The sequence below is a fragment of the Pleurodeles waltl genome, chromosome 6 (genome assembly GCF_031143425.1).
Source record: "Pleurodeles waltl isolate 20211129_DDA chromosome 6, aPleWal1.hap1.20221129, whole genome shotgun sequence".
In the NCBI taxonomy this organism is placed as follows: Eukaryota; Metazoa; Chordata; class Amphibia; order Caudata; family Salamandridae; genus Pleurodeles; species Pleurodeles waltl.
Genome location: NC_090445.1, coordinates 893,915,520 through 893,941,268, shown reverse-complemented (window position 1 = coordinate 893,941,268; position 25,749 = coordinate 893,915,520). Strand labels below are relative to the sequence as shown.

The following is a 25,749-nucleotide window of genomic DNA, read 5'->3' as shown; positions in this document are numbered from 1 at the left end:
TTAAACTACGCTCTCTCATCCTCATTGAGCCTACCTTCAGGAACATCAGGACAATCCATACCCTGTTGATACATGGTGCGCAAAATATACATGCATGGGCCAAAAATATATCCCCAGCACCAAAAGGAGAATAGATAACTAAAATTTAACAATATTATTCTGAATTTTAAGCAAACTGTCTCTAGAATGCAGTAAATATAGTATAATATAAAGTAGCCAGCTTACATCAGGGCAAATGAGGCTAAGATGTGCCGGTGAGCTGCTGAGATAGTGTAACTGTCAAAATGCCTATGACACCTCACTGTGTCTCAGCGGCAAAGTAGGGGTAATTATAGCCAAAGTCGTGCAAACCGAACTAACATGGCAGCAGTCTCTCGTTGAGACACCGCAGACGAGCGTTTCCTCAAAGGAAGAAACGCTCTGGAGTGTGGACCCGCAGTGAGTCTAGCCGAACGGGGGTCTCGTTCCTAGGCCTGGCGACAGCAGCGCAAGAAGACAGCGCCCAATCAAGGAAGCAGCATTAAGCGCGTGCTGGGAAAATAAAATAAAACACCGGTACTGTGTTTGGAGCCATCGTGGTGGTGAAGCCAAAACGGGTAAATAAATACGACAGCAAAAGGCCGGAGTGTTTACATAAATCGGAAACTGAAACTGAAAACAGGGTATCACAAACAGTGTTCCGAACTGGGCTCAATTCAGTACCAACAAAGTATTCATTAAAACATCATGTAGCAACAAACCAACCCATAATTACAACACTAAATAATATGATAAGGAGGCCATAAAATAGAGCTATATTATTTAACAAGGATAGTAAAGTGCTACTTATTTTATTAGGAGCAGCATTTAAAAGAGGAAGATTGTTCCAAACATGGACTGGTTATGCGTTGCCAGTATTCTGTTCTTATTTGTTTGTTTATGATGTAACATACTTCCAAGTTCTGTGGATGAAGTAGCATTAAAGGGTTTAATGCATGATGTTAGCCTCCAGTCTTGTAATTTAACATTTGTTAATTGGGTTAAAATTGCTGTAAACAAAAAGTTTAACAGCGGTAGAACATGTATTTTATCATTGTTACTTTGCCTGTAATTGAGGTTGAGAGCTTAGCCCACCTATCTAACATGGACTTGATCTTAATTTAATTCCCAAATACCTTATTGGATTCTTTTGGTAATTGTCTGCAGAAATTGTGGTGATAATTTAGAATTTGTATTTAAAAGTAAAATTCCCATTTTGGAGATGTTTAGCCTGTACCCGACAAGTGCTGAACTAAATGTTAGCATATTGAATAGTTTACTGATCGCATTAGAGTCACATTGAAGATGTAATACAAAAACAGCAATGTAAAGGTTGAGTCTGTGAGACCCTAGAGACCCAAGAATCACTGCGTTAACTGCCTCAGCTCTCCTCAGGATCCAAGGCAAGGATTCAAAACAGACTGAAAATAGCTAAGGTGAAAGAGGGCAACCTTGCCTAGTTCCTCTCAAACAATTAATAGGAGCTGAGATTTTCCCATTCATATCAAGCATCATCATATGTCCCTCATATATACGAGTAATTGATGTGATGACCTGGTTTGGAATTTCATAATTTCCCCAAATTTGGAGATAAATTTCTAGCTTACCAAGTGAAATGCCTTTTTTGGCATTTATTAATAGTACTATTGCAGGTACTTTGGTTTCTGGAAAGTAATTCATTACTTTCATCAGAAAATGCATGTTGGGATATAGTTGGCAAGATCGGATAAACCTGTTCTGATCTTTATCAGTTTGCGGATTACTTGTGATATTCTTAGTGTTAATATTTTCATGAAAATGTTATAATCTGTATTCAACAGAGTTATAGGATAAAATTAGGTTTCATCATCTAAGTTTTATTTTTCTAGGGAAATGTAGAAAATTGAGTTAATAGTTGTTTAGACTACACACGTAATAGATCTATGATTCTTGTTACTGAGAACCAAGCACCCCATTGTAGCACTTGACTCTCTCAAGGTAGCATGGTGGAGCCGTCGAAAGACTACTCAGGAGAGATGGTGTGGGCTAGTTATCACTGTTTTTTCCCATTCAATAATAACATTCAGTAAACGATTGTATAGTCAGTGCTCTTAATTTATCAAAAGTAAAAGTACATGTATTACACACACTACTAAATACTATGCAGTAATTTACAAATATGTACATTGGTAGATGGAAAATACCATCAATGGCATTTCATAATCACCTTTTACCCCTAAAGGGGGTCACAAAAACATATCAAGTAAGGCCATTGGCTTGGTGAAGGTTCAAGATCAACAAACCACATATTAAACACATCATTTTGTATGACTATATAAAACATATGCACTGACAGCAATAATCATTGTCAACATCAGTCTCTCAATAAAGCATTTAAAATTACCAAAACATGTATTGATATGCGTTTTGTAGAGCTTTAAACCATGAAAATGCAATCATAAAAACAGCCCCTAGAGGACACCAACTTTTGAATACATTAGCATGCAACCATAGCCTAGACCCTAGAAGGCATTTCAGTACACGTATCTCATTTACAGACTTTCAGGCCACAGCAAATGTAATCATAAAATAACCCCCTACAGGATGCAGTACTCCAAGCAGTAAAACCAAAGCTCCTGCCTGGAGAAGGCTTTGAAACATTAAGAAAATACCAGAGGGGTCCTAGTTTCAAGGACCCTGCAAACATAAGAAGAGTAGCTTAAAAACAAAACTATTTTGGGGGAGGTGATGCACTCCTGCAGCCTCCCCCAATGCTCCTATGGTGTAATTTATGGCAACCCTGTCATCCATGAGTAAAGCATATGAGGTTTACACAGGTCATTATGGGGCACTCCTCCAGAAGCAGTGAATATTTTAGTAGTGGTTCTCCTGCTGTGCCGGGAGAGCCGAAAGTTTTCTTTGTCTGGTGCAGAGCCTTGCATACCATCCCTTTTTTTCTTTTTATTCTGGAGGTGCCCAGTCCCACCTGGGCACCCCAAAAGCTCTCACCCTTAGAGGCAGCCCACAGAGCAGATGTCTGGTTGCCCCACCGGCTCCTGCATGGCAGCCTCTATATTCTGCTGCCACAGGAGTAGGCAGATCTGTTCTCCCGTGCCCACTCTGTGTGGGAAGGGAATGCGGTGGTGACCCTTCTCCCCCTAGACATGGGCACAAGAAGCAGGGGCAGTGCCCCCACATTGGGATGGGTGATAGCACTCCTCCAGTACTGATATGCCGGCCATGGAGAGATGGCGTCCCTCTGGCCAAAAGTGAGGACGGGGAGAATGCTCCATGTATGAGAAATTGAATAAGTAAATCCTGTGCTGACCTCAGGGGTACAGTAAAAACGGTGGCTAAGCCCCTCACGCTTTGGCATCTAAAAGGTCAAAGGCCACAAAACTTTAAAATGCCATAACTCATGCCCTGTTGGGCTGATTTTGAAAGTTTTTAGCTCATTTTTCTCCTGGATGCAGGGGCACCTGCAACCAATTTCCTTCCTGATCTCTGTCTCTGGGCGCAGAAGTCCAGGGCTTCCCCTAACTGGTTCTCAGGGCCTCCAAGTGGGCCAGCCTCACTGGCCCCTGGGGAGAGCCACTGGTCCTGAGGTCAACTGGAGCAGAGTTCTTCCTTCCAGTTGTCCAAGGCACCCCAGGGTCTAGCGGTGAAGTGCTGAAAAACAGTGAGCAAAAGAGAGTCTCCCCCTTGTGTAAGACATTTTAAAGGGGAGAGGAAAGTTCCAGAAGTCAGACACCCCTGGACAATCCTAGGGTGCCATGTCACCTCTCCACTCCTGCCCCAAACCTCTTGCACAGCATGCTGGGACAGTTCAAAATGGCATCACCCAGGAGACACATCTCCTCCGGGGGCCCTCAGTTCTGCCCCTCACTAGATTTTCAAAGGAGAGCCCCCTCTTGTGTTGGCACCAGAGGTTTGGGCTCCCTCCTTTGTTCAGTGGGCTTTGGTAGGCCCATCCCTGGTACAGTGTGACAGCTAACTGATTGATGCAGATCATACTACCCTATTTCTTTCCTCTTCAGGAGCTGAGTAAAGAACTGTTAGTTGATCGCTTTGTGTGGAGAGGCCTTTGTTCCAGCTGCTGGAAAGAAATGTAATTAACTGTGGACAGTAGGGTGACAAAAGACATGGGGTCCGATCCTGAGCTGAGCCAGAGAAATAGGACAATCCTGTATGACCCATAATTTGTACAGATATCTTTGTAGAACTTGCAGACTTGGTTTTCCTGCACAGATTACACCCCAATTTGATATGTCACTGGTCTCTGTAGGCCAAAGAGACACAAAGCTGCACTCTAAGGCAGCTTCCCCCTTACGTGTACAAAAAAGTGCCACTACAGATAAATCAGTACATTACACTGACTTTCCCTATTAGTGTACACTAACATTATAAGGCCAACCCCGGGTCAAAATCTAATCTTGCAGAGTCCTCTCTGCTTGAGTTACTGGACTGCGCACAACAGTAGTCTCCCATGTGTAGCCTGAATACACCTGCACATGTGTGTGATCACATGTAACCAACCAAGTGCCCCTTACCCTTGCTGCATTACAGCAGCCATATCTTTGAAGGCAGACAATGGCGGTAAACATGCAGGGTCCATTATCCATGTGATTACTGTGGGTGAGTAACATATAGTGAGACTCACCCATAGTAAAATGTCCAAAATCAGGTAATCCAAAAAGCAAAAACAAATCTAGGTGTACTGAATAGGTGGAACCCAATTGCAACACACATCACTGTGAGTTGAAAGTAAGAAGAGGATAGCCATTACACATGGGTACTCTTACATACTCAGCAGTAACAAGTTGCAAAGGGTTCTGATGATGCACACCATTAGCCAGTTGTCCGCTACCACTGAGAACTTCCACTGGTCTTCCTATGCTAAGACAACCCACCCAATTCAACCATGTGGTCACCTATCCCTACAGGAAACCCAGGCTGCACAAAGGATCCTTCTGCTTCCTGATCGGATGCATACAGGACATCAACCGCCTACATGGACTGAGCAGATCTAGGCCCACCCTTGCCCCAAGGTCACGCAACGCTGTTTCCTCCATCATTTCTGGCAAGTGTTCACTCTCTCAGCACTGACACAAGCACAATAAACAGGTCTAAAACCTGTCCCGTGAGTCACTGGCTGTTCCACTTCCTAGAGACTACACAACCCAGTACCCTCATGCAACCAAGTTGTGACACAAGCCCCTTTACCGGGCCCGTGACCCTCAACCACAGCAGTTACTCTGAGGTCTGCTCTGCCACTCTATCCTCTCAGGATGTGTGTCCCCTTAGGGGACCCCAGCTAAATCACAGAGTGCTACCAGATCAGAGTCACCCCCAGGCAGTAACCACCACAGGAACCCTTCATTGGTGGACTCCCTCCAGCCCTACCCAGTCAACAGAAGCACTGCAGGGCAATGAGTGGGACATGCCTGACTCAGATCCCACTTAAGAGCCACTTTCCAGCCTCCATGTCACAACCATGAAGACTATTGGGGGATCATTAAGGTCCCGCAGTGAAAGGTTCAGCAGGTCAGCTTGAGGCCCACACTGCTTCCTTTCACTATACTCAGCAGAGGGATGCCACAACCTGCTGAGTTGCTGTCTGGCAAGCCAGGACTTTGAAGAGGTCTAAGGCCACACCCTAGAGTGGTACACCTGAAGTGCACTACGCTGGAGTCTGCCGGATTCAGTCCTGAACAGCTATCCATCTAACAGCACAAAGCAAACCTCTTAGACAGAGGTGACTAGCATTATCCCAGACTCTCGCACAGGGCCCCCTCCCTTTAGATAGGGCCACCTAGTACCATCACTGCAGGTGCACACGCCTTCTGCACACCCTTGCCATGGGCATCCACCCCACTGATACACCTAAAAAGTGCACCCACTAGAAGTCTGTCAGGTACAGTCCTCATCAACTGCTCATAGGAAAGTTCAGAGAAACCCTCAGACAGAAGTGCCACCACGATAACAGACTGACACACAGGGTCCCTCCTCCTACAATATAGGCCTGGGCTGAACTCACAAGTTACAAAAAAAGTCTGCGGGATTCTGTGAAAAGTTGAAAATAGGCATATTATGCTGCTTGCACTGTGATTTATTACTGGGAGCTTGTTCTGCACTGATCACCACCACATGGCATTCCAGAGGGCACAGCTTCTCGAGCTGATTTTGCTGTCACTCAAGCAGATTTTCTACCCAAGCTGCAGCTTTCTGACCACTAACGGTTGTGACTTCTTATGACCCGCCCGCGTTGGTGAAATCTTGCATGGTGCCCTTCTTATGACTGAAAATTGTGCTAAGGGACACCAGGTCTCGCTTTCATGAACTTACCGTTGATGGGCCATGCATGAGAACAACTCTACCACACGGGGGTTAGTGGATTTTGTCCAAAACTCCACATTACAAGCATAGCACGGAGTGGCCAAAACTCTACCAACTCTGCTGGCAGAGCAGAATATATTGCCCATCCCCACTACGATAGAGCTCACTTGGCCAGCTGTTATTACCCGCTGTGCATGCACCAGCCTTCAACTCCACTAAACCATGCTGGGGCTGTACCCACCAGCCAAACCACTGCCTGGGAAGCAAGGGATTAAGGGGCCTCACGACGTTCACGTCAAGGCTGGCACACCAGCAATGCACCAGCTAGGGGCCTGCTTAGGGCACATCCTCCTGCACATCCTCAACATGCTGGGGGCTACGCTTTCACTCTCAATCCTGGGATCTGACCCTGCAGAACCTCCCTGACTGGACATCCAACTGGGCATCGCTCCACCTGCTACCTCAGGTACAGGTAAAAACAGTCCTACGATGACATCCTACATTGTACTTGAGCAGTTGCCTACCCTGCCGTGACATCTGTGGATCCACCGCTAACCCATACTGGGAATCTAGGGATTCCTACCCCCTTTATGGTATCATCAGGGACAGCAACTACTCCTTCAATCTCGGGAACCATCTGTCCACAGGGCACCCACCACTATGGGCCAACCTTTGCTTAGCTCACATTCCTCACCATAAAACATAATGGCAACCATGGGAACCACCAATTTCTTGCATCCACAACACATTAACATTTCTCAGGGACCTGCCACCATCCTGATAGGAACCCCATAGGGGACGGTCAATTACTTCTGGGTACCATACCTCCCCACACAACCAGTAGTTTCTGACATGTGTCATTGGCAAAATAAACTGTAAAAAGAATGGCTCATGATGGGCTCTCTCACTGGAAATCTGCACTGCCCATGGCAAGTGCAAGACTTTCTGGAGCTCCCAATCACTTCCTAAAGCTCCATGTGCTCACAGGTAACCAGCCAAGTGCCGTTTATGCTGGCTGCATTGCAGTGGCTTATCTTAAAAGGCAGGCACTGACGGTAAACATGCACAGTCTGTTTGCCATGTGATTATCCTCAGTGAGAAACATGTAGTGAGACACACCCAAAGTAAAATGTCTAAAAAGCAAAAGATGCAATTGCAGAATATTTATTTTAAAGACAATATTCTAGGCTTTATGAACTCTAGTCTACCAGGCCAGAATGTTCCCACGAAATTGCATCAAATGTTGTTTGTACACTAACCATTTTTTTTTTCAAGAAGAAAGCTTTGAAGTTCTTTCTTTGGCTAGTTCTCTTTGTAAATAATTTTGTCTGCAATTTAATTGGTGTAATTTAGCCTGTGCAATGTGGAAAGCCTTTGTAAGTTCTTTATATTTGCTTTTCTGAATCTTTCTAAGATTATTCTTGAGGACAATTACCTCACCCCTTATTTGTACTTTGTTGGCTTACCAACTGTTTTCAATTGAAACGGAACCCCTCTATTCTTTAAAGAAATAGCTAGGTTCTATTTCATATTTCTTTCAGAAACTACCAATTACAAAATAAAACTTTATTTTGCGTCCCTCTGTATGAAAGGCCAGTCACTGACTGAAAGGGTATTTTTAGTAAAATTACTATATGAACAGCTTGGGGCATGCACAATTGCAGCATTCTGTGTAGTGCCAGATATAAAAAACACAATCAGGTATCATGCTGCTTCCTTTTCCTCAAACTTTCAGAGGTATTTCTGTGCAACCTCTGTCTCATGGAATACTTTGAAAGCCTCGTTTACTAGTACTTTAAGTCTGGCCAGCTACAATAAAATGAATTGGAGCCTTCCAGCCCTTAAGGAGGGCATGAGAAGCTGAAACTTTCTCCAATGCTTTGATGGCTTTTTTCCCTCCATTGACTGGGGAGAACACTGGTAGGATTGTTTGTGACCGTTTTGACTAACTGTGTTACAGAATTTTCAAGACTTTCTTATCCCATATATTGGGATTATGTCTTTTTGTTGGCTGTCACTTTAAGTTCATCAGGATTCTGACCTTTTTCACAGACTGATAAGCAATCTCGGACTGAAACATTGACAATGCATCTATACTAACTCTCAAGTTGCGACTTCGATCATTTACAAACATGCTTTCAACAGTTAATGTATTTTGATCAGAAAGTCTGAGTTATGTTAGGTGGATATACTGCTCTCCATGGATCATGATAACATATTTGATAGTCTGATTTCTATGGTTAATGTAGCTTAGCTTTGTCTTTTACATTGTTTCATCAAGGACCATGGTTGAACACTTTTGGAATTGATTATGTGTAATGCATTGATATCTGTAGTCAAATTTATAGAACACATATGTAATTAATGATTATTGGTATTATTTGTTGTTTGACTCATAAATACAAAATAAGAAAAGATTCTTCAGAATCTATTTGGTTTGCCTTACAATTAATATTTGATGTGTAATTCCATAGACGTTTAATTTCTTTACCAACTCAATTTTGAATGTGTGTAAGTAACTCTTTCAGAAGGCCTTTGCATTATGAGTTAGTTTATACCGAGCCTCCTGGTGAAATATTGGGTAGCACTATAGTGTGTGCATTGATGTCTCATATGTCCTATTTGGAAAGATTTGAAAATTGAGCTCCTCTTAGGGTTTGATTTTGTTTGTTTTCTCTTCTGAAATCTCGAAATTTCACTAACATTGTACATGGGTGAGCACCATTAGGGATTTCTGTGAAAGACAAACAATGTGCTCTCTTTATTGTCTAGTCCTCTATACTGTTTAGTAAAATTTGGTTTCCATTAATTCCTCTCTAACCTCTATTGAGGAGGATGATGATTACTTTCTATTTTGGGTATTCTGACAAACCTTAAGTTTGACCTCTTCAAATGGTTCTCGTGATCCTCGAGTTGCATTTTAATACTACTTCGTTCTTCTATATGCGAAGTGCTCACTTTAGATAAAAACCTCGTTGGGTATCATCTAAAGAGAAATTTTGACTTTGACTTCTTCAAACTTATCTGAGTAAGAGTCAGTCTCCCATTCTATTGCCAGCATTTTACTGGTTTAATGAGAGATGAAGAAGCTCTGAGTGGATTTCATTTCTTGTATCGCCCCAAGGATGGTAGTGAGCAATATCTGCGCTTATTGGTTGGGGTCTTGACCTTCAGTGTGAAGATATAACTGGGTTATAGTTTTTGTTTGCTCATTAGGCAAAGATTTGATATATTTTTGTGTGGGGGGGATAATTTCTGTCTGTTCAGGGAGCCTAAGTTCTGCTTATGGGAATCGCCTTTCTGTTTCTGGTCATTTTGTTGTAAGCTTAAGAGATGTTCCCTCTCTCCTTTGGCCTGGATCTGACTCTCAGCTTTCTTGCTTGTTGATGTTTTGCTTACTTTTTTCCCCTCTTGCCTGCAGGCACATCTCAGCATCTTTGCTGGGAGAAGCCAATGTTTTATTCCCCCTGCCAGAGAAGATAGATGTTGTGCACCGTTCACCTATAGAGTTAAGTCTGTACTTCTGTAGATACAGTTTTAGGTGCTATTGAGGGAGAACCACTGAGATTTATTTACCATATCTCTTATAATGGCAGGGGGGACACCTTTACTGCCTGCTTCTTTGTGCCCCTCCATACCCCTATCTGATACTAACTTGCCAGTTATAGATCTTGCAGAGTCACAGCATTATGACACCCCTCTCGTATTGATAAATCGGCTGCCGCATTAAAGAGGAAAGGAGTGGGGAGGTGTGGTTTTTACTTTCTGATGAGGAGATATTTAAAAAACTTTTGAGAGTTTCCATCTCAAATCCCTCAGTAAGAAGCACTTTCATTTTTTGTTTTTATATATTAGAAGAGGCTTCCACAGTGCAGAGCAATTTTAAAACTTTACTCATCTGAATGTAAACAGGACCTTTTCTTAGTAGCAGCGGGCTTTGTTTAACCTTCCACATTTGTAATTTTGATTATAGTAGGTGTTGAAAACAAATTATGTAATAGCTGTAGGTGTATCCATTTAGTCTCTGTCTTATGCTATGTCACAGTCTTACTAAAATCCAAAGTGTCAACACCCTCCTTCACCATACTGATAGCAGTTACCTAGAACTTAGCTCAACCAGCACTTTTCTTCCCCCTTGGCTTACCTGGAGTACCACCTAGTCCATCTCCCAGCCCCCTGGACAGTTTGAGATTAATTATCCAAAGTACTCTGGGGGGTAAGAGCTCAAAACAAGGTGGATGGAAGATAACTGCTCAGCAACTGCTTGACCATTCTTCTTTCAAGCCCTCATTCCTCCCTCATGCTCTTTCAGGGATTTCTGCTTTGTTGCGGGCACAGGCTAAGGAAATGGCTTTCACAGGATCCCACAAGACTAAGGAATTTCACCAAAGTGCAACAGTTTTGGGGTGGGTTTACATTGGGTTTTTACCCAAAGCCACTAGTTGGCTCATGTGTCTCCCTAACAGAGGAAGCAATGGAGCTTTATCATCTGATTGCGTCCTGAAACACAGAGGCCATATTGCTTTTAGGGAGTGACCTAGCCTGTGGTGCACGGGCCTTAACCTTTCATTTTTCTCATAGAACTGGATGCTTCTCTTCAGTTAAGAAAATAGTTTGGGGTTTGAAAGTGGCAGGGCGGCTGACTTGTACACCTACCTACTTGTCATTGGTGGTCTCTTTCCATTGTAAACTTGAACGAGCTTTGGCAAAGCCAATAGGTTTTGCCTATGCAAAATATATTAGCTCTGTCAATTTTTTTAAGATATGTTGCACAGTATGGAGAGGGCAGGTGGTCGGGAAAAACAGTAGAAATCAGGAGGAGGATGGAGTGGTAATGAAACAATGGAAGGAGGGATGAGAAAGAAACAAAGAAACAGTGGACAGCAGGAAGGCGCCGAGGGAAAGCAACATGAGGACGGAAGCAGCAACAGTGGAGGAGAGTTGGGGTGAGGGAGAGGGACTGTAGACACATGTACTCTCTAAGAGAGCATGTAATAAAGTAATAATAAAAAAAGTACCTGTAAAAGCCTGGAGCTAGTGAAAGTCACTGGCCGCAGACATGAAGCTGTACTTAGTCCTAGGGACGGAGGGAGTTTAGGGGGAAGGTGTGATCAATTCACACACAATTGAAAAAGGTTTTCCCACTCTGGCTCTACAACTACTAAGTCCCCTTGATGCCTTAAACCTGAAAATCTTTGTTACCATGAAAATCCAATGTTTTTGTGAACACTAAAACTTGTAATACTTCTAGTAACAGTATATTAATTTAATTAAAAAATAAAAAGAAGAAAAATCATTGAACCTACTTGAAAAGATGCCTCCTTTCAAGGTTTTCTTTAACGCTGCAATTTGAATGGCACAAGCACAACACAATGATACATCAGTTCAAAGTATAAATTTCTATAGATGCAACCTATATGCGGAGCTGAAATTCACTCCCACTTTTAAGCAAGTAAGCATAGCAACAAATGTAGAAATTAGCTGCTTTTTTCAAGGTTCCAGCCAAGATCCTGTAGTCCTATTTGGGAGGTGCTGGAGCACCCCTCGAATCCCTGCTTCCAGCTCCTATGAATTTTAGGCATGATGAACACATACATGAGAATAATGGGCTCTGTAGGGCGATCATCTGCCCAACAGCAGACCATGATCCGTTACCCTTGGGCATAATTTGCCTACCACGACAAACCAACAAACAAGAAATCCATCACGCACCTGGAACCCCACCCCAGGCATCAGGGAAAAAGCAGGCCCAGCAACCATGTTGAGACAGACGCACATATACTAATGCAGCTGAGCTACAATCAAACCTCAGAAGCAAACAGATGCACAAGTTCCCCAAATCCACTTCTTGGCTGCCACTCATCAGGATGGGAAGTCGGCAGCAGGCATGAAAACGTGGGCTAAGTGCTGCTGCTGCCCACCCTCCATGACAAAAGGGGTTTAAAAGTCACTTATCCCGAGAAGAAGCAAGCACATATGGAGCTTGCCTGTGGCCTCGTGATGATGTATGTTGGCGCAGGGAAGACTGGCCACCAACCTGCCCCTAGGCAAAGGGGTAGAACCACCACATCAGGGTAGCCACGGTAAACAAAACCTGCTCAAAACTGGATGCCATGCAGCAAGGTACCTGGCAAACTATTGTGGCATTTCACATGTGTGAGGCAGGAAAACCAAATCAGTCAAGTTTGTGCTATATTAAAATCTTAGATTGCCAAACATAAACAGAAAAAACAACAAACAGAGAAAGGAGGGTGGTAAACAAACACAAGGCACTGTGGGAAACAACATCGGATGGACGGAACACATGCAGCTGTATGGAGTGCGGGGCTGAAATTAAAACAAAAGTACCTCAGAAGCGCCCAGCCATTGGAAGGACACTGCCCACCAGCCAGTGATCATCAACCGGAAAGAGTACTTGGTCTAAGCTCCAGAGGACAGCCAAAAGAAAGGAGAGGAAGTGAAACCTGATGACATAAAGACTCCTTCTGACCAATGAGAAGTAAGAAAAGGAAAGTGACTGGAATAGCCCACCAATGGAAAGTAATGGGAAGGCTGTGTGCGAGCAATAAGCTCCTTTTAAGATTATGGCGGTCATTCTGACCCAGGCGGGAACCACCATTTGGCCTCTACGCGGTCAAAAGACCGCTGCCGGCATTCCAACCTTCCCGCTGGGCCGGCCGGCGCTACCCATGGTAGCGCCGGCCGGCCCCGCGGGAAGGAGGCCTGCAACGCAGAAGCCGGCTCTGTATGGAGCCGGCGGTGTTGCGGGCGTGCGACGGGTGCAGTTGCACCCGTCGCGCTTTTCATTGTCTGCTAGGCAGACAGTGAAAAGCTTCATGGGGCCCTGTTAGGGGGCCCCTGCACTGCCCATGCCAGTGGCATGGGCAATGCAGGGGCCCCCAGGGGCCCCAAGACACCCGTTCCCGCCAGCCTCTTCCTGGCGGTGATAACCGCCAGAAACAGGCTGGCGGGAAGGGGGTCAGAATCCCCATGGCAGCGCTGCTTGCAGCGCTGCCCTGGTGGATTCGCCCAGCCGGGGGAAAAACGGCGGGAAACCGCCGGTCCCGGTTTTCTGACCGCGGCTTTACTGCCGCGGTCAGAATGGGCTTGGAAGAACCGCCAGCCTGTTGGCGGTGCTTCCGTCATTCGCGACCCTGGCGGTCAAAGACCGCAAGGGTCAGAATGACCCCCTATATCTTTCAAATACAAAAGATTTTGCTAGGCGAAACCTACAAAATGAAGCCTTATTGCTTAGACCTGCAACATTTTCTTTTCAAGTTCGTGTGTGCGTGTTTCTAGACAACTAAGAAAAAATACATGCTAAGTACTGCTACAATTTTTTTCTGTTATAGAAAAATGTCAACTTGAACAAAAGTGATCATTTACAATAATAAATTAATTTTAGAGCTCCCATGAAATTTGTGAAGTGGTGCCATGACTATGTGTCAATTATTTTGACTTTGTGGGCAAGAAAGGAAAAGCGCTAAATAGAATTATGACATAAAATACACTTGTGGGTGATACACCTTTCTCTGGACTGTCATTTAAGAGCATTTAAGAGCTGGAGCAATCATTACCAGGAACCAGGTTAAAGAAAGTTTGCACTGGTGCACAACACACTTGGCATCATTTCTGCTGTTTACTTAATTGGGGGTGAAGTAAACAGCAGCTCCGGGTGGGGCAGAACATGAATTAAACGCATTCATAGCTTGGGAGTTCTTTTTAAAATGGCATTACATATGTAAAATGCTTGATTTAGAAAGAAAATGAATTGAAATGGGTAATATATGTTCAGAACAAAATCAAAATCTCTTTTTCTCTATTTTCGAAGTAGTGCAAAAATTGTTATGCAAAGATTGAGGAAACATTTTCTTGCCCTACCCTATATAACGAAAGCAGCAAAAGAGGCCAAAATGGATACACCATTTTATTTACATTTTCGGCAGAATGGACTCAGATCTGGGTGAACTCTGAAATGTGTCGGCCCAAGGTTGGACATGCTTATTCTTTCTCCAAATATTTGACCTCTTTACATTTGCGTCTAAAATGCAATAGCCTTCAGTACTCTGAAAAAAGGAAGGAGGATAGGCTAGAAATGAGGTTTCAATTTGAGTAACATGGACCAGTTTATGCTACAATCAGAAAGAAACTACTGAAGCTATTGGCATTCATTTAAAGCTGGTGATGGGCACTTCGGGCAGTCCTTGGATTAAAGAGGCCTGATTGTAAAATTAATTTTTCCTGCTGTAAATGAGAATTTCTCAAAGAGATGTGAAGAGATAGGGGTGTATGGTAAGTGTGCACAATTGGATGTTTATCTTTATAAAGTTAGAAAATATTTAAATGATCTATGACCTGAAATAATATCACTATTATGGACGGTTGCATGAGCTAAAAAACCATCAGACAAGCCAAATGATATGGGATCCCATGAAAAGCAATTAAGGAAGTGAGGAAAGAGCAGCTTTCAGACAATACATTTATAGGAACTACAATTTCACTTACAGGGAATTGGGAGCTCCTCTCAAATGATGTCGAAATGGCAGAAATTACCTTGCTATGTGTGATACGTGCAATTAGTGAAGCCAGGAAGTTATTAGTGGAACAGATGCTGTTGTTCCTAATTTGCAAAGAGTTCAATGGTAAATCGGTGAATGGAGAAGTGAGTCTGAGGATCTCTAGTGTAAACTCAAATAGGAGTGAACAATCAGCACTCTCCACATGTCAAGTTTGTTTTATAATTATTTTCATTCCAAGTTCAAGATGGGCTAGCCACTTCTTCCATTGTGTCACTTCTTGTTTTCACTTTTTAAAGGGGTTTCCATTTTGAGTCCAGTTGCATTACAATTGTGTTTGTTTGATTGCTTGCTCTCTATATTTGTAGAATATCCTCTTTCTCCAATTCCTGTTCCGTGACTCCTTCTTGCTTTCCAACTTGGCGCTTGACCTGGACAGATGAAAGGTCTTTCTGATCCCCAGATTTTCCTTTCCTGCTGCTAATTATTTTTTGGAGCAATTCTTGACACCCAGTTTAAATCTGGGGACTGAGTTTGTTTCAGGAGATAGTAGGCCATGCATATGTACCAAGAAGACTACACACGTCTCCAATTGCATTGCAATTGTGTTTGCTTGATTGCGCGCCCTCTGTATTTGAGAAATCTCCTCTTTCTCCAATGTTTGTTCTTGACTCCTTCTTGCTTTTCAATTCTAGACACCCAGTGTAAAACTGGGGTCTGGGTATTTTTCAGGCGATAGTAGGTCGTGCCAATGTAATTTTGGGGTCTGAGTTTGTTTCAGAAGACAGTAGGCCATGCCTATATACTGTCATAGGGTGAGATGGGGGGACAAAGCCTTCTAGGTGGGGGCAGCTAGACTCTGGAATGCCCTCCCTCCTGATATCAGACAGGCAGAGTCATACCTTCATTTCAGAAAGCAATTGAAAACTTGGCTGTTCTCCCATTAGGGAGGCAGTGAATATGGAACGGTTGCGTTGACTATCTCCTTTCTGGTCTGTTTCCTTGTGACTTACCGGTTCTCCTCAGAGCTTCGAGGCTACGGCCGGAACGCTCTTTACAAATACCTTACAATACAATACAATACAATACAATACAATACAAAGAACACTACACCAGTTTTCAAGAAGACATGCTTTAGACAAATTGTGACTCACACGGAATCAAAAGATGGATCAAGTCCAGAAATTATTAAAAGTAGTTAATAACTTGCCTCTCCAAGCCCAAACCCTGACCACTGTAAATGCTTCTTTACATCAATCTCTAGCTGTATGGAACAAGATTCTCTGGATCCTCTGCTGGTTGGTGTGGCAAAATAAAATGTTATGGGAACCCTAGGAAGCAAAAGGCATTTCTGGACACCTGTTGAATCCACTTCACCTTTAAACCCCATATTCATGCCAGATATAGATATAAGGTGGGGATTATTGTGAGTAATACAACTTGAAATGCCCTGGTTTGGGCAATGACATTAGTGTTTGATGGTAATCTACTTCAGGAAAACTTTTCAGCCTTTCCTACTAAATTTAAAAGACATGCTTGACCATAAAAAAACAAGGTACTAGGACTTGCATGCATATATCTCCAAGTTCAAGGGCTTGACGAGAGAGATTGAGTGGTTGGGTTCAGATCTTTCCATGATGTTCCACAAAGGTCTAAATGATGAGTTGAAGGACAAACCCGCTAGAATTGCTAGACTACAACCATTACAAGGGTAAATCCAATACGCCCTCAGATTGATAGCCGTGTTTAGCAAAGATGAACTGTACTTTGAAAACAATCTCAGTCAAAGCCCATCCAAAGGCCTGTATTTAAGATACTGCTAAGACTTCTGATCTTGAAGATGATCCTATGCAAGTGAGTTTCCAAGGGCCCTAGACTGTAAAATGAAAAAAATCGATGACTTAAGCTGGAGTTATATTTGTACTGTGGTCAAAAGGGACATCTTTTAAGCTTATGTCCTGTACATTCGTCTCCCCTACCTCAGGAGTCAGAAAACTAAAAAGCTTGCACCTAGTGCAGGGAATACAGAAACCTGAAAATCAGGCAAAACTGTGCCCTGTTTTGAAATCCTCCAGGTTCATCTTACTGCAAGGGCAACTTTAACTTCTTTCTCAACATCACTCAGTTTTTGACTTTGTGGACTGTGGAGTGTCCAATGTATATTTGGATATTAAATGGGTTTTCAACTATAAAATTCTTATCCAAAAGCAACAAATTCAAGTTGTAGAAGTTGCTGGTGTAACCTTTGTGGTTTCTGTGTTAGTCACTGAGGAAGCTCAAGTTCTCACTTCATATCGCTGCCATTATGAGAACCTTACCTTAGATTTAATTTCTTCTTCTCACTATCCTATTATTTTGGGCATAATCTGGCTAGCTAAGCACAATCTATATATAGACTGGTCCACAAAGACCTTGTTCCTGGCCTCAGAAGTTTGTGTATCTCATTTTACTTCTGATCATCTCTCTTCTGCTAAGAGTTCTGAAGCCCTTCCCATTGTTTCCATCCACTCGGTTTCACAAGTATCTGAAATTCTAGAAACCTAAAATAAATATTTTGATGTTTTCAAAGAGTCAGTTACCAAGGCATTGTCCCCACATTTGCCTTTTGACTGTGCTACTGAAATCCTTTCTGAGGGTATAAATCTCTAAGGGGTAAATTATTTCTTTATCACTCTTGGAAAAACAAGCTGTGAAAGAATACCTTGATGCAGATCTAGAGAATGGTCTGATTACTCCATTGTCAGGTTTCCATCTCTGTAACTGGAACCATGCTCTTTCACTGCTTGAACTATGCATGTTGTCTCTGTGACTGCAATCATCTGCCTTTATTACTTAAACTATGTTTGCTGGCTGACTACATGATTAGGTAATCCAACATTTTGGTGCCATGGTAATCCTTCCAAGAGAACTTGGGAGAGTTTCACATGTCAACAGGCAATCTGCAAAGGCTTTAGAGACTTGCCTTTACTCAGGACTACATTGCCCAGAATTCCATGATGACAGCAATCGTGAGTGCTACCCCATATAAATAGGAACAACACCCAAACACACATCAAATACAGAATACAGGTAATAAAATTTAGAAAACATTTCAGTACATCGTGATTGGGATCACCTACTTTCTTGATGATTGGAGAGTACCTCTCCTTAAGACAAAATTAATCTGAACTGCACTGGAGAAGGTTGGGTGCTGGAGAAGTGATGCGCCATGCAGTTTTTCTCCTGACCTTCTTTACTCATAAAATAACTATAAGATAGGCATAGCTAGATGTGAGTTTGAGAGCAGTTCTGAAGAGCTACCTCTTTAATTAGAAGGAGTAGTTTCAAGTTTATGAGGGTAAGAACTTTGTGAAGCTGAACAAACTATACTTAAATCCAGTACTATATCACAGGAGAAAACCCTAACTGTGTGCTTCTAGGGAATTTAAAGCAGAAATATTGTTTTCTGGAGAGAAACTGATTAGAAATTGTAAGGACTGTGATTTTAAGACTAACTCTACACTAACAAACTAACCTTTCAAAACCTGGAAGAAGTATTAAAATCTACTAAGCTCTCCACTGTGGAATTGTATGTTAATTGTAATTTGCATTTACAGAAGACTCATTGGCGGTGATTCTAACCGCGAAGGGCGGCGGTCGCCACCCGCCATGCGGTTACCACCAAATGACCGCACCGTGGTCACAAGACCGCGGCGGCCATTCTGGCTTTCCCGCTGTGCTGGCGGGCGACCGCCAAAAGGCCGCCCGCCAGCACAGCGGGAAAGACCCAGCAACGATGAAGCGGGCTCCGAATGGAGCCGGAGGAGTTGCTGGAGTGCGACGGGTGCAGTAGCACCCGTCGCGAATTTCAGTGTCTGCTAGGCAGACACTGAAATTCTTTTTGGGGCCCTCTTACGGGGGCCCCGCGGCACCCCCTACCGCCATCCTGTTCCTGGCGGGAGACCCGCCAGGAACAGGATGGCGGTAGGGGGTGTCAGAATCCCCATGGCGGCGGAGCGCGCTCTGCCGCCATGGAGGATTCTCAAGGGCAGCGGAAAGTCGGCGGTACACCGCCGACTTTCCGTTTCTGGCCACGGCTGAACCGCCGCGGTCAGAATGCCCAGCGGTGCACCGCCAGCCTGTTGGCGGTGCTACCGCGGTCATTCGCCCTGGCGGTTTTTACCGCCAGGGTTAGAATGACCCCCATTGTGTTTTAATATGATCTATGTTTTTACTTTAGTCAAAGGTTAAACATAGTAGACCAGGGGCTTTGAATAAACTCACAATGCAAACATATCTCCAGTAAAATGAAAGTAGGATAGGAGCAAATTGAATAAAAATCCTGATCCTTAAGGTGGCGGGGTTTCTTTAATGGACTTAACATATTAACAGTATTATGCACACATTGGCTCAGTCAAGCCATCGCAAGGGCATTCTGTGGCAAATCCTCTCTTGAATGCTGGTGTTTTGGTAATGCTGCATGCCTGAGAGATTATTAAAACACAGCATCTTTTAAGCACAAATTTGCTTCATTTAAATATGTTAATTTGTAGTTGCTGAAGTAGGAAATTCTATTCTGCTGTTTAATTATTATGTTTTATCATTCTTTTTATTCCCAGTCCAAGAACCTCTCCCTGGATTGTTCTTTACTTCTTAAGGGAGATCCCTTTTGATTCCAGTTCCAGCACAGTTTTGGTTTCTTGATTGCTGATTCACTGGATTTGTGGAACTTATATATTCTTAAGTTTGTGTTCCTTGACACATTGCTTCTTGCCTTGCTGCTTGGCCTAAACAATTGGAAGGTTTTTCTGGTCTCCTTTTTTGTTTGTTCCACTGACAATTATTTTCCTGAGCAATTCAAGACACCCAGTTTAATTCTGGTTTCTGGGTTTGATTCAGGAGATAGTAGGTCGTTCCTACAGCAAGAACACCTGATCTTGACAGTCATGGACAGTTTCGTATGAGATAAATTGCCAATGTGAGGCACTCAAAAAGGTGAACCAACATTTCTCCTGTAGGCATAACTTACACTCTATTCAACATTTACTATCCACAAAGGATCCAAACAAAAATAAAAAAAAACATGTGTGTAATGAGAAGGGTTGGCTAGCTGGTAAGATAATGACTGCAATCAAATGAAAAAAACATGTTAAACATCACACGAGTTAATGCAACAAGAAAATGAGAAAATCAAGATGACAACAAGAAAATATTAGGAACCTTTTATTCCGAAGAAAATAAGGCAAGGCCTTAATACGAAGTGGTAGTGACATGAGTCTGTGGCTGCAGAGGAAGATGATGAGGTGACATGAATTCTATTCTATTTCTTCTCAGAAAGTTTCTAAAGTCTTGGACTGACACTAGTGGCAGTGACAGAAGTTGACATGTTAGTCTTCGTAGTCATGCTGCTAAAACAATGTATGCAGAGCTCTTTAGGGAAGATATTGTCATGGAGGCAATGACAAATTTGACTGAGGCTTCCAGACCCAATATGATTCAGTGTGAAGCTTTCAACCATCTTAAGGCATCTAAAGGTGTGGTGGGCCATTGTGGGCACCACTGCATGCCTTCTTTTTGCACAGATATATACCTATAACAGTCATGTCCAGCTAGTGTCTAAAACATGTCTTAAATCCGGTGTATAAGAAAGATCCCAAAAACACCCTAAATCATACAGACCTATTAGTCTCAATGAAATTAATTGCAAACTGTACTAAAAACTGACCCTTAAGGTATTACACGATTGGGTTGCAGAACTGAGCACTTTGAATTTAATCCAGACAGGCACCCATCCAGATTTATATACAATACATTATTGTTTACTGCACACTGTGCAAAAAACCCATGGTCAAATACATGCCACTCAAGTTTTTTTTTCTTTTGGTTTCACATTAGCATTTGATCTGGTCACCAGAGAAAGATTGTTACAAAAGTTGGATGGCATTGGAATGAGCCTTCTATGAATCATCGCAAGCCTGTAAGGACAAGAAAGCCTTTGCTGAAACAATAAATTGAGCACACCCTGTCCAACCACTTAAGTCGTAATGATAGACTACTTGCTGGCCCAAATGCTTTTTTGATTATGCACAAATAATTCTTACAAAGGGTTGTTGTTCTTAGCAACATGGAGTCCCACACTGTTCAATCTTTATGTCATTCCTCTGGCAAAATTGATGGACGCTTGCAGGTGTAGTTTTTTTTGTGATTGGTAAATAATATTAAGACTGAATGGTGATTCCCAACACTTCATGAACTACTGGAATTGTAGATTGGATGAGAGAGAGCAGTGAACATGAATAGATCAGAAGTGATAGTATTTGGAAACCAGGCCTTATGGGCTCAGGATTGGTGGTCTCCTGCGCTGGGACCCCTCTCAACACCAGTGAAGTTGGCAAAAAATCTTGTAGTAACCTTTGACTCCAACCTTTCTTTTTTGCCACATATAAATACACTAGTGTGCACCTGCATGCAGCCGATAAGAATTATTCAGAAAGATCAACCTCTTTTAGCAGCAGCCTTGAGGATTAAGATGGTCCAAATATTCTCTCATGCATGGACTGCAGTAATTTATTATTACCAGGTCTACCAAAATACGCAATGCTGAGACTCGAATATAGTTCAAAATGCTGTGGTCAGATTAGTTTTAGGCTTTTGTCGAAAGGTCTCAGTCTCTAACCATCTATGCAAACTACACTGGCTTCCAATCCAAAACAAAAGTCAGTTTAAAGCCTTATTCCTAAGTCATAAAGTGATTCATCATCAAAGAAAGGCATATTAGATGTCCTCACTCTTAACGAGATACATTCCTTTGAGAACACTAAGATCGTCCTTCTAACACAAGCTCATCGTCCCCAAATTCATAAGAGCCAGAATGGGTGGACGGATGATGTTTTTTAGATTTAAAAAACACTGCCAAAAAAATAAAACCACACACAGGGTGCAGACCTGGGGACAAAAAACTTTTCGGAAACCCCCATCCCATTTTCTCACAGGAACCTAAGTTTCACAAGTGCTAGGGTGCCTCTTATGTGGTCTTACAAGGACTATATAGTTATACTAATAATAATAAATACAAATAAATAAACTCAAGACATTCCTGCAGTCAATGGGTTTCATTTTATGGGCTGATGATTCCATTTTCATTGCTTGTTCACCAAATGTACAAAAGGACAACTCCAAATAATGAAGAAATAGTGCATAGAAAATGGCCTGAAAATAAACAGAAATAAAAGAAACACAGTGTTGTTTGGAAAGCACCAGAGAACTTCAAGGAGATTTCACCTAATATGTGCATCATTGGACTAATTGCACTTTTCCCATCGTCCCACTGATTCCTGAATTAGGCCACAAAGGGCACGTTGACACTACATTAGGAAAATCTAAACCATCATACAATGCAATTCCCAATTTTATGGGGGTCATGGAAATAAATTTACTCCCATATTGACAAAGTGGTACAGGCTAAGATGGGAATCCAGGTAGCGTATAACATGGAGCGCTAGTGCACAAAAAAGTGCAGAAAAAATTGGACCTGTGAAAGGAACGGGAGGCTTCAGAACATACACATTGCAATTATATGCTAGTTATAGCTGTCTCACACACATATAGAACTGCCCCTGTGAAATACATAGCTAAATATCAGCATCAACTGTAAACTGATTTATTGGCAAGGTCTGGAAAGAACATATAAGTATGCACACATCGTCAAAGTTTACACACACACACGGAAAATGGAAGCCAGAAATCTCTGCCTAGAAATTAGCCTTTTGGAACGAAACCTAGGATTGGTACTGTTGGTACTGTTAGAGCAAAATTTGTATTAATTCATTAGTGGTACAGAAGTCAGCACTAGGCGAATTTACATTTGCATTTAAAAGCCTACAGAGATAAATTAACATGAAATGTAAAGTGCGCAAGTTTGAAAGATGGTGGACCTTGAGCCTACCACAGGTGGACATTTTACTTGACGTGACAGACGTTGTGCCTACCCATGTTTATTAAAACGTTAACCTGATTTATAACAATATTTGAGAATAGTTAGTCATTAGAATGAAATATTATGATTAGAAAATAATTATGAATTATGTTGATTTGCATTAGTTATTAGTTTAAAGTTACATGTGTGCAGAAAAAAATAACTGCACCTCTCAGTCATATTTAGTGAAATTCATTAGCAAAGGTTGCAATTAGTATTGAAATGCTTCACATATTTTATTCTATATTATTAACCCCTTCAATGTGGGCGTCGGCCACTGGCCGACGCCCGCACTACCTCCCTGGTGCGGGTCACGACCAGTGGCCGACACCAGGGAGGGGGTTAATAAATCCTCAGGTGCGTCGCACCCGAGGATTTTTTTTTTTTTTTTTTGCTCCCAGGGAGACACGGAAGCTCTTCTGTGTCTCCCCCCGCCCCTTTGTGACGTCAGCGCGCCGCGAGGTGCGCTGACGTAACAAAGTTGATTTCCCCATCGGAGCAGGAAGCAGCCTTGCGGCCGCTTCCTGCTCCGATGGGGAAAACGGCATCCCCACGTTCGGGAAGGCCTCGTAAGAAAGGGGAGAGTCTCCCCTTTCTTACGAGGCCTTCCTGAAACTGTTTCCTGGCCCCCGATCGCAGCACTGCGATCGGGGGCCAGGAAACAGTTTCAGGAAGGCCTCGTAAGAAAGGGGAGAGACTCCCCTTTCCTACGAGGCCTTCTGAAAGTGTTTCCTGGCCCCCGATCGCAGCACAGCTGCGATCGGGGGCCAGGAAACACCACTAGATGCCAGGGATTTCACTTGGGGGGTCGGCCCCCTCGGAAAACGGGCCGGCCGCCCCCCGCATTTTGGCCCCCAAGGAAACCATACAACAAAAAAAATAGATCTATATATATAGATATATATATATAGATATATCTATTTAGATATATCCATCTACATGGATATATCTGTAGATAGATCTATAGATAGATAGATATATATAAATATATATATATATATATATATATATATCTATCTATCTATAGATCTATCTACAGATATATCTATGTAGATAGATATATATATAGAGATAGATCGATCTATATATATAAATATATATATATCACTTTTGTCAATATGTGTGTGGTTTCCCTGGGGGTTGCGATCGGCCCCCAGGAAAACGAGACCCACATATAAAAGTGATATATATATATATATATATATATATATATTTATATATAGATTTTCCACCTTGCAGTTGCAGCTTGCGTCTTCAAGCAATGCACATACTTCAACTGACGCTTTTCAACTGTAGCTTTTAGGCAGCAATAAAAAAGTAAAATAAGTATTGTGATTATGTTTCTGCTACAAAAGGGTCAGACTTGTCTAGTGGCAGTTTTAGTGCCATAAAGAAGCGCAGAAGGTTTATATGCCTACTGCAAAGAGCAAATCTGTATTTTATGTAAATAGCTGAGTACATTAGTAAAGTCAGCCATTACCTGCGCTATAATACAAATGAAATGTATGTGCGGGGTGGAGGGCGGCTATGGAGAGATGAAGGGCACTTTTGCTGGGTGGTAATGAGGGAATCCGAGAAGGAGGGAGTGGGAGCACCAATAATGATTGTTGGACTGGGCGCAGGAAGTGCTAAAGACTGTGACGAATGGAATGTGACAAGGTGTTTTTTGAGTGTCTTGAATGAACGTGCTGATTGAGGAAAGAAGCGCAGGTAAGGTGGCCTCTACCGTTGCACGTATCTCACACACACCATCGATTTTGTGACTGTCTACGTTGGCTAGTGTTTTAGAGCAACAGTTTAGCCAATAGCAGAGATGGCATCTTGATGGATGGCTGCTGCCGGCACTTGGGTTATAGAGGACAGCTCTGACATAGGATCAGAGACTGAGACATCAGATACTGAGACAGCATCTGAGGGATAGGACAATGGCGCAGACTCTGGGAGTGATTTTTCAGTCGGAGGAGTCCCATTCGATAACTCCTCTTCCAGTACATTATGAGGGAGGTGATGAGGACAGTCCTGCTGTTCCTGCGCAAGCAGTCTGTGCAACTGGGTAATAGTGGGTTAGCCCAACCCAGAGAGCAGGTGAATGCGGCGGCAAGCAGAGAGAGAGAGTGCTCTCTTGGGAGCTCTCCAATTTAGTTCAACCCCAAATTCCACCACCCAAATCGTATTGTGGAGACATCAAAATTATCTATAGCAAAACAAACTGGTTTTGTAAGGCAGGCACCTGTGTTTTTGGTCCTGGGTTCGGCGGCCATATAGAGAAACACACTAAACCAAAACATTTCAGGAAACTAGACATTCGGGGGAGTCCACAGAGGTGTGACTTGTGTGGATTCCCCAAAGTTTTCTTACCCAGAATACCCTGCAAAGCTGAAATGTTGAATAAAAACTCTATTTTTCTCGCATTTCTGTCACACAAACTACAGGAATATGCTGGGATCCACAAAATTCCTACCACCCAGTGATTCCTCACCTGTCCTGATAAAAACACTACCCCACTTGAGTGCCTAAACCTAGTGCCTGCGTCAGGAATGGATCACCCGAGGGTCAACAGCTGCCTCATGTAAGGACCAACATTGACCGTTGTGTGATCTATTCCTGTCGCGGGCACCAGGCCTACCCACACAAGTGAGGTACCATTTTTATCGGGAGACTTGGGGGAATGCTGGGTGAATGGAAATTTGTGGCTCCTCTCAGATTCCAGAACTTTCTGTCACCGAAATGAGAGGAAAAAGTGTTTTTTTGGCCAAGTTTTGATGTTTGCAAAGGATTCTGGGTAACTGAACCTGGTCAGAGCCCCACAAGTCACCCCATCTTGGATTCCCCTGGGTTTCTAGTTTTAAAAAATGCGCTGGTTTGCTAGGTTTCCCCAGGTGCCGGCTGAGCTAGAGGCCAAAATCCACAGGTAGGCAATGTTTTCTATGAAAAAATGTGATGTGT

General features: G+C 42.8%; 1 long non-coding RNA gene across 1 annotated transcript in view; it reads right to left on the bottom strand.

The window, feature by feature from the left end:
- The window catches only part of LOC138300393 (uncharacterized), a 95,495-nt gene that overhangs the window by 1,322 nt on the left and 68,424 nt on the right, over nucleotides 1-25,749 (bottom strand). The gene's annotated exons all lie outside the window — the stretch shown is intronic.